Genomic DNA, 8036 nt, shown 5'->3' with positions numbered 1-8036 from the left:
GTAATCCCATTTATATGAAATATCCAGAATATGCAAATCCATAGAAACAGAAAGCAGACTAGTAACTGCAAAGTGAGGAGGAGGAAAGTATAGAGAGTGACTGCTAAAGGGTATAGGATTTTCCTTTATCATCACTGCTTTCCTCACAGTGGTGACAGTCATAACCCTGTTAATAAGTTAAAACCAATGGAATGTATAATTCATTTATGTTTGTTTTTAGAGTCTAAGGTCTCACTATGTTGCCTAGGCTGTTCTTGAACTCCTGCCTTAAGCAATTCTCCACCTCAGCCACCCCAGCTGCTGGGATTACAAGCATAAGCCACCATATCCAGTTCTGATTATACACTTCAAAATTGTAAATTGGATTGTATGATATGTATATCTCAGCTAAAAAAAAAAGGGGGCAGTTCTGTACTGATATGATATAAACTCCAAATATATTAAGTAAAAAAAGAGAGGTACAGAATAGTGTGTGCAATATACTATTATGTTCTAAAAAAATTGTACACCCGTATATATACACTGTGCAGACATAAAACCTCTTAAAAGATATACTGGAAACCAGTAACATTATTTCCTAAAGTAAAGGATCCTGGATTGCCTGTGGATATTGTGTTCTGGAAGGGAAACCTAACTTTTCAACATGCTCTTTTGTACCTTTTAAATTTTCTATAGGGTACAACACTTCCCTTATTTTCTACTTTCTAGAAAGAAAAAAGGAATACTTTGATGCTTTCTCTTTAGTCTTTAGTTTATTTTAAGAGATCATCTACATTTTTTTCTGTAATAAACTTAAAACATATCCACCCATTTTGTCAGATTTATTTATTCCTTAGCAATTTGTTTTAAAATTACAGTTTTTGTCTCAATCCTTAATTATACTATATTCATTATATTTCAGATGTATAGGTTTCTCATGGAGAAAAAGATACACAGGCATAAACCTCTATACTATCCACCTGCTAGTCCTGCAACATGATTTTAATAAAGTGTTACTGATACTTGAACAATTTCTATGATGTCAGCAGAGTAATATCAACAAGAATGATTGTAAGGTAGCTGGTCCTATAAGTCAAGAGTTGTGGTATTTGATCCACTGTTCAATCCATTTCTAGATCTAATCTATATTATTTTCTTATTTATTTATGTATTTATGTATGTATGTATATATATATTTATTTATTTTTGTTTATTTTGAGACGGAGTCTCGCTCTGTCGCCCAGGCTGGAGTGCAGTGGTGCGATCTCAGCTCACTGTAAGCTATGCATCCCAGGTTCACGCCATTCTCCTGCCTCAGCCTCCTGGGAAGATAGGACTACAGGCACACACCAACATGCCCCAGCTAATTGTTTTTTTTTTTTTTTTGTATTTTTAATAGAGATGGGGTTACACTGTGTTAGCCAGGATAGTCTTGATCTCTTGACCTCGTGATCCACCCACCTTGGCCTCCCAAACTCTCAGGATTACAGGCGTGAGCCACTGCGCCCAGCCAATCTGATCTACATTATTTTCTAGCTCTTCCCGTATATTGCTGGGCAACTGATGCATGATTTCTTCCTTGTGGGATATTGTGGCTTCTTTATAAAGAACTTGAATAATCTCACAATGAGTATTGTCTGTTAGAGTCTTCTCATTATAACCCCTTGTTTCAAGTCTTTCGTACAATACATTGGTATCTGTCCTCAGCACAAAAACTATGTGAAACCAGCGTTTAAGGAAGAAATCAAAACCGTGGTAATCAAAAATAACTCCACCTTCTCTCATTTGGTTATCTAACTCATCAAGTACTCTGTCTTCATCTAAAATGGGACAGTCATACTCTTCATCATAGACATCATACAATTGCTCTTCTCAAGATAAATCACCCACATCAATGTATTTCAGTCCTGATACTGATGCAAGTTCTTTGCCTAGTGTGGTTCTTCCAACCCCTGGTGTACCAGTGAGTAGGAAGTTCACAAGCAATGACAGCTTGCCACGACGTCTCCGAGTGCCTTGCTCACATGTCTTTGCACTACTGTTCTTGGAATTTCTAAACCAAATCCCAATGCCTCCACTACTCCCTTCACATACCTTTGACTTGAGACACCACACATTTATTTAAAAATTGCATAACATAGAGGTCTCCAGAAATGCGCATAGATTTCCCCAGATTCCCAAAACTAATGAAAACTAGTCAGACCATGTAGGTTCTTACAAATTCTGAAAGGACTTTGGTTTTCAGTGTGAATGCACTGGAAGATTCTGGGAGGGAGAAAAGAAGCCATAGAAGATTCAAGAGCGTAGTAAGCATGCGACAGGAACATGTTTCTCTGTGACAGCAAGAAAAATAAAATTAGGCTTTTTTAAAACAATTTCCATTGGAACAGAGGTGACCAAACCATATTTAAACTCTGGCTTTCTCTAAGACCTTTGGACCTCTCCCATGTGTTACATGCTCATTTATTTTCACCTTGCTTTGTACATGGCTATTGCCTCCTCTCTTTCCACACTGCAGGAATTTTGCTACAGACTATCCACCAGAGATATTTTTTTCCTTCCCCACAATAGTAATTGGGCTCACCATAAAAAGCCTAACTCCCAGCATCTTCCTCAGGACAGAATTAAAGCTGTAGTGTATGTGTCAAAATGTCTGTCCTTTTGAGAAGTTGCCTAATGAATAGATTATTTCCTGACATGGAATGCTGAAGGACATGATGGAGTCATACAGGTGAGAGTTGTGTCTGATGAGAAGAAAGAAAATTGCAGCACTAGAGAAACTGCAATACCACAGACAGTCAACTGGGAAATAAAATAGGTAATCAATCTAAAAACAATGGAAAAATTTCTCTTTAACTGAGAAATACACACAGATCCAGAGAAGACGTATCTGAGAATGCATCTGTGAAGCAGATGCATAGCCTGTTTGATTTCTGTCAATATCACCCTTTACTAAGCCAGTTTTTTTTTTTTTTTTGAGAAATAGTTTTGCTTTGTCCCCCAGGCTGGAGTGCAGTGGAGCAATCTCAGCTCACTGCAACCTCCGTCTCCCAGGTTCAAGCAATTCTCTTGTCTCAGTCTCCTGAGTGGCTGGGACGAGAGGTGCACACCACAATGCCCAGCTAATTTTTTTTTATTTTCAGTAGAGACAGGTTTTGCTATGTTAGCCAGGCTGGTCTCAAACTTCTGGCCTCCAGTAATCTGCCCATCTCGGCCTCCCAAAGTGCTGGGATTACAGGCATGAGCTACCGTGCCCTGTCATGCCAGCCTTTAAATGCTAGATTTGATGGATGTTGTATAATTTTCCAGATCTTATAAAAAATTACAAGGCATATGGAGAAGGTGTAAAATACACTTCACTGGAAGAAACAGAATAAATATCCAGAAGTTGAATCTTAAGAAATGAAGATTTTTTCATACCTGATAAAGAATTAAAAATAATTAAACATTCTCAGTGAACAAAGATAAAACAAAAATAAACAATTGAATAACATTTAAAAATAATAAATGAATAAAATGTGATATCAACAAAGAGATTAAACCTTTTTCTAAAAACCCAACAGAAATTGTGGCATTGAGGGATCCAATAACTGGCATTTACAAATTCACTACAGAGACACAATAGCAAACAATGGAGCAGAAAAAGAATCAGAAAATTAAACATACATTATTCACAAATATTTAGGCCTGGAAATCAATTTTTGAAAAAAAATAGAAAAAGTAAGTGTGAAATATGAGACTTACTGGACATCATCAAGTAAACCAATATATTTAGAGAAAGAGTCTTATAAAAAGAACATACAAAGAAAATGACATAAATGTTATTTGGGAGAAAAAGAGGGCATGCTGAGAAACTTATACATTGCATTGATGAAACAAAAAGTACTAATAACCAAGAATAATTGATCTGGAAAAAACTGTACTTCAAAAATTAGAAAAATAAAGCCTTTCTAACTTTAAAATAAAAAATCTAAGGTTGCTTACTACTAGAATGACCCTAGAAAAAAATGCAAATGAGAGTCAATTATGTTGAAACATTAAATGATGCTGGACAGCATCATAAAACCATATGAAAATATAAAGCTCTCTGTTAAATATAAATACATACAAAGATATAAAATTTGCTATTGTAATAATAATTCTGCATAAAATTCTTAAATCTCTGGAAAATACACACAATATATAGAGATATAATTTGTAACATTAGTAAGAGAGTGGGGGAAGTAAAAATGAATATATTTTGTAAGCTGTTAACTTGAAGTTGAAGGCAAAAGCTGTTTGCCCTGGGGACCTTAGCACTGGGCAAGGGATGAGGCAAAGTTACCATTTTGTATCCCTTAGTTCTTCCATCTCCCCCTACTCTGCATAGGGATTTTTCTTGGTCTGCAGGGATAGTCAGTGTGACCAGGCTCTGTTCTACACACAGAGACAGGTGTAGGTAGGCATGACAAATATAGAGGCGGCCTGGGATTCTAAAAAGAATTAAATATTCAAAAAGTGGAAAATTGAGAATTTTGGGCATGATTCTCTGGGCTTTCGGTTGGGGAAACGGTAAGTCCTTGCTTCCAGCCATGCAGTTTCTCATCATAGTTGTTGGGGCCTTCTCCCCGTAGGTGTCCCTTAAGGAGTTGTTGCAGGAGATTTAGCCAGTGCTGATGGTCCATGAAGAAATGTGTTACTGCCCCTGCGTCTCACTGCACCTGGACAGCAACACGCCAAACAGCTTCCCTGGGCTGCAAAACAGTGAGGAGCTGCAGGGGGCTCAGGGCTGTGTATGAGGGAAAGCTGGTTTCGAAGTTGGGTAGACTGTCTTGGGGAGGGACCCCAAAAGAAGGGCCAGGCAGCACTTCCCTACTCCTCGGAGATCTTTGTGTCACAGATAAGAATGTGCATGTAGGATTGGACCACAGGCTTCCTTCTCTAGCCTGTCACACCAACACCTTATAACTTCACAGCCCACAAGTTAAAGAACTGACTTTTGATTCTAAAATATCAGGCAGTACAAAGCCAGGCTTGATATCAGCCCAATCAAACTCTTTAAAGCTAAATGATGTCTTGGAAAAAAAAAAAAAACTTAAAAAGATTCACAGTGTTTGAGTGGGGAAATCTTCCCAGTGCAGCACCAACTGCTGTGTTGAGATTCACCTGGTTGTAAAGCAAAATCTCTCATGTACTCATGTTCCCTGGGAAAAAGCCACTCATGTTCTCAGGGTCTACCTGCTTGCTAAGAGCAATTATGGAAAAGATTTGTAGCTCAATGGTGCCCATAGTTGATCACAGAACCTTTCATCTTTCCCAAAACAGCCACCATTAACATTCAATGAGACACACACTGGAAGATGGTCCTGAAGTTGGAGACCCTGGGGAGTCCTCAGCACACCCCTGCATGAGGGCTGCCCAAAAAGGCAGCTGTAAATGCTCCATCTTCCCAAGACACTAGTGCAAAAAAAGCAGTTAGCCTTGTCGGCTCCCCAAGAACCATGTGTGCTTCAGAGGCATTTGGCAGAAAATTCTTCATAAGAAAGGATCTCTGCCCACTAGCAGACAGGAGTGTGTGTTTGTGTGAGTGTGTATGTGTTGAAATTATGAACCTTTTGTGTTCATTATGGAATTTGAAAATAGAAACCTAAAGTTGAAAATTAAAATCACCCATGAAAGCATCTTGCAAACTATTTTCTGTTCTAAATGTGATGTTTTAGGGTACAGGGCCCTCGTAACATCCTACTTCCCTCTCCCTGAAAGAGCTGCACACACTATTCAAGGCCTGCTTCCACATGAACCACATCCAAGAGCAGCTTAAGAGCCTTGACCCATCTGCCACCTTCAGCAGGGCTGACTAAAGCTGCTTGTTCTTCTCGAACATCTTCTCCAATGACCTGAGAGGTGGGAGAGACATTGGGGCCAGGATTGAAAAGAGGGAAGGGGAGCATGGAGACCAGAGGCTGAGGACCAGGTTTTCTCACATGGAGGGGTCTGGCCTAGAGGCCCTCAAACCAGGGTCAAATTTAGGTGGAGACAACTGGCCTTGGGTGGCCTTTTGCTGACCACCAGCCTCGAGTCCCTTAAACAGTAGAAAGTGAAAGAATGGCATGGAGATGAGCCTCATTGACTGTGTGCCACCTAAGTACATCTTGCCAGGGACCCAGGAGGGACCATGGTGTCTCCAGAGCCATGACTGGAAGGTGGAACTCACAAAGGGAGCAAAGAAGAGGGTCCTCAGTGAGATGAAGAGCTTATTTTTACTTTACCACTCCTGAAGCGCTTTCAGTGCCTAAAAATGCCTAGCATGAACAGCTGGAAACCACTTCCTGGAAACTGCAAGATGCAAGAGGCCTTCATGTACCTCTTTGTAATTACAGACAAGGACAAGAAGGGCCCCATCACTGCATCCTCATGGGGCTTTTACTGGATCCAGTAAGTCTCTGCCGGCTTCCCAAAGACTCCTGGGATGTCACTTCTTCTGGGTCTGTGAACAGACAACTAGGGCACTTCCTCAGTGCCCACTTCCTCCTTGTAGGCCTACAGCCTATTGCTCACCAGCCCTTGCTTCCTAAGCCATTCCTCACTGGAGCTGCTCGAGTACCACAGTCTGAACTTCACAAAACTCTTTGTCATACCATGAAAGAAAAAGTAGGGCTGCCGGGCATGGTGGCTCATGCCTGTAATCCCAACACTTTGGAAGGCCAAGGCGGGCAGATCACGAGGTCAGGAGTTTGAGACCAGTCTGGCCAATGTGGTGAAACTCCATCTCTACTAAAAATTCAAAAATTAGCTGGGCGTGGTGATGCATGCCTGTAGTCCCAGCTGCTTGGAGGCTGAGGCAGGAGAATTCCTTGAACCCAGGAGGGGAAGGTTGCAGTGAGCTGAGATCACGTTGATTCACTCCAGTCCAGGTGACAGAATGAGACTTCTTCTCAAAAAGTAATAAAATAAAATAAAATAAAATAAAATAAAATAAAATAAAACAATACAATACAATACAATACAATGCAATAAAATAGAAAATAAAATGTAATGTCACTGTTTCATCTCCCCCTGACTTGTGTCATGTTACAGGAGCTTATGGGATGAACCAGCTGGCCAAATCTCAAGAGCTTCTGCCCAAACAATCTGCCTCCACTGCTTGAGTCCCCTCTAGGGAGCTGACAGTGTGACAGGGGGTATCCATGGGAGTGGAGGCCATTTGCTTCTATCTGACCTCAGGGCAGATTCTCAGGGCAAGAAGATCCTAGAGCAGATGGAAGTCTCAGAGAAGAAGCCTATGGCAGGGTTCTGGGCTCACTGGTCTGTGTATCTCCCTCTCCCCTGCTTGTCATGAGGTCCAGCACCACACACTCACCCAGGTCACTGCTCCATTCCAGGTGTGCAGCTGGATGGCTCCCCAGGCAGAGGATGCCATGGACTGTATGCATACAGAGAATGCCTACAACTTGAGGCTGTACTATGAGGAGAACATTCCTGAACAGGGTCATGCAGACTGGTCCTGGCCTCAGTGGGAACCCCCTTCCTCCTGGGTACTAGACAGAATTTTGTGCACTTTCCTGAAGGCTCCATGCTGGGTCTGTTCATTTGGAAGTTTGAGGCTGTCCATAGGGAGGTAACAAAAGAGACTTCTCCTCCATCTGGGAAAAAAAAAAAAAAAGAAGAATGAAAGAAAAAGGATGCTTCTCAGAGCACGTTGTGGGGCACAGGCTGAGACCTTGCCTCCCTCCCTGGTCCTTCTATGGTCCCAGGACTGAAACAGTGAGCTGAAGACAATGAAGGAACTGCTCTGCAAGAACTGGCCTGAGTGGCTGCTTCAGGAATGAACCACAGTCAAAGTGCCTACAGCCCGTAGTGACTGATTGGCAGCCTCAGGCCCACCTACCATCTGCAGGCAGGTTTTCTTGCTGACAGAGTGAAAGCAAGGAAGGCAGGAAGGAGCCCAGCCCTCTCAGTCACTCTGAAGGCTGTCTGGGGTTCCCTGCAAGGCCTTCTAGACTTCTGCTTCTTGGCAGACCACACAAGCATCTTTTTCTGGTCTTCGAGACTTTGATTATCTGGAAGGAGAAGGTCCT

General features: G+C 41.5%; 1 pseudogene; it reads right to left on the bottom strand.

Annotated features, from left to right (window-relative positions):
• Positions 1–1072: 1072 nt before the first annotated feature.
• Positions 1073–7378, bottom strand: LOC129025714 (adenylate kinase isoenzyme 6-like; annotated as a pseudogene).
• Positions 7379–8036: the final 658 nt, after the last annotated feature.

This window comes from Pongo pygmaeus, chromosome Y, assembly GCF_028885625.2.
Source record: "Pongo pygmaeus isolate AG05252 chromosome Y, NHGRI_mPonPyg2-v2.0_pri, whole genome shotgun sequence".
Taxonomy (NCBI): domain Eukaryota; kingdom Metazoa; phylum Chordata; class Mammalia; order Primates; family Hominidae; genus Pongo; species Pongo pygmaeus.
The sequence above is the reverse complement of the archived record's forward strand: the minus strand, read 5'-3'. Positions and strand labels throughout refer to the sequence as shown.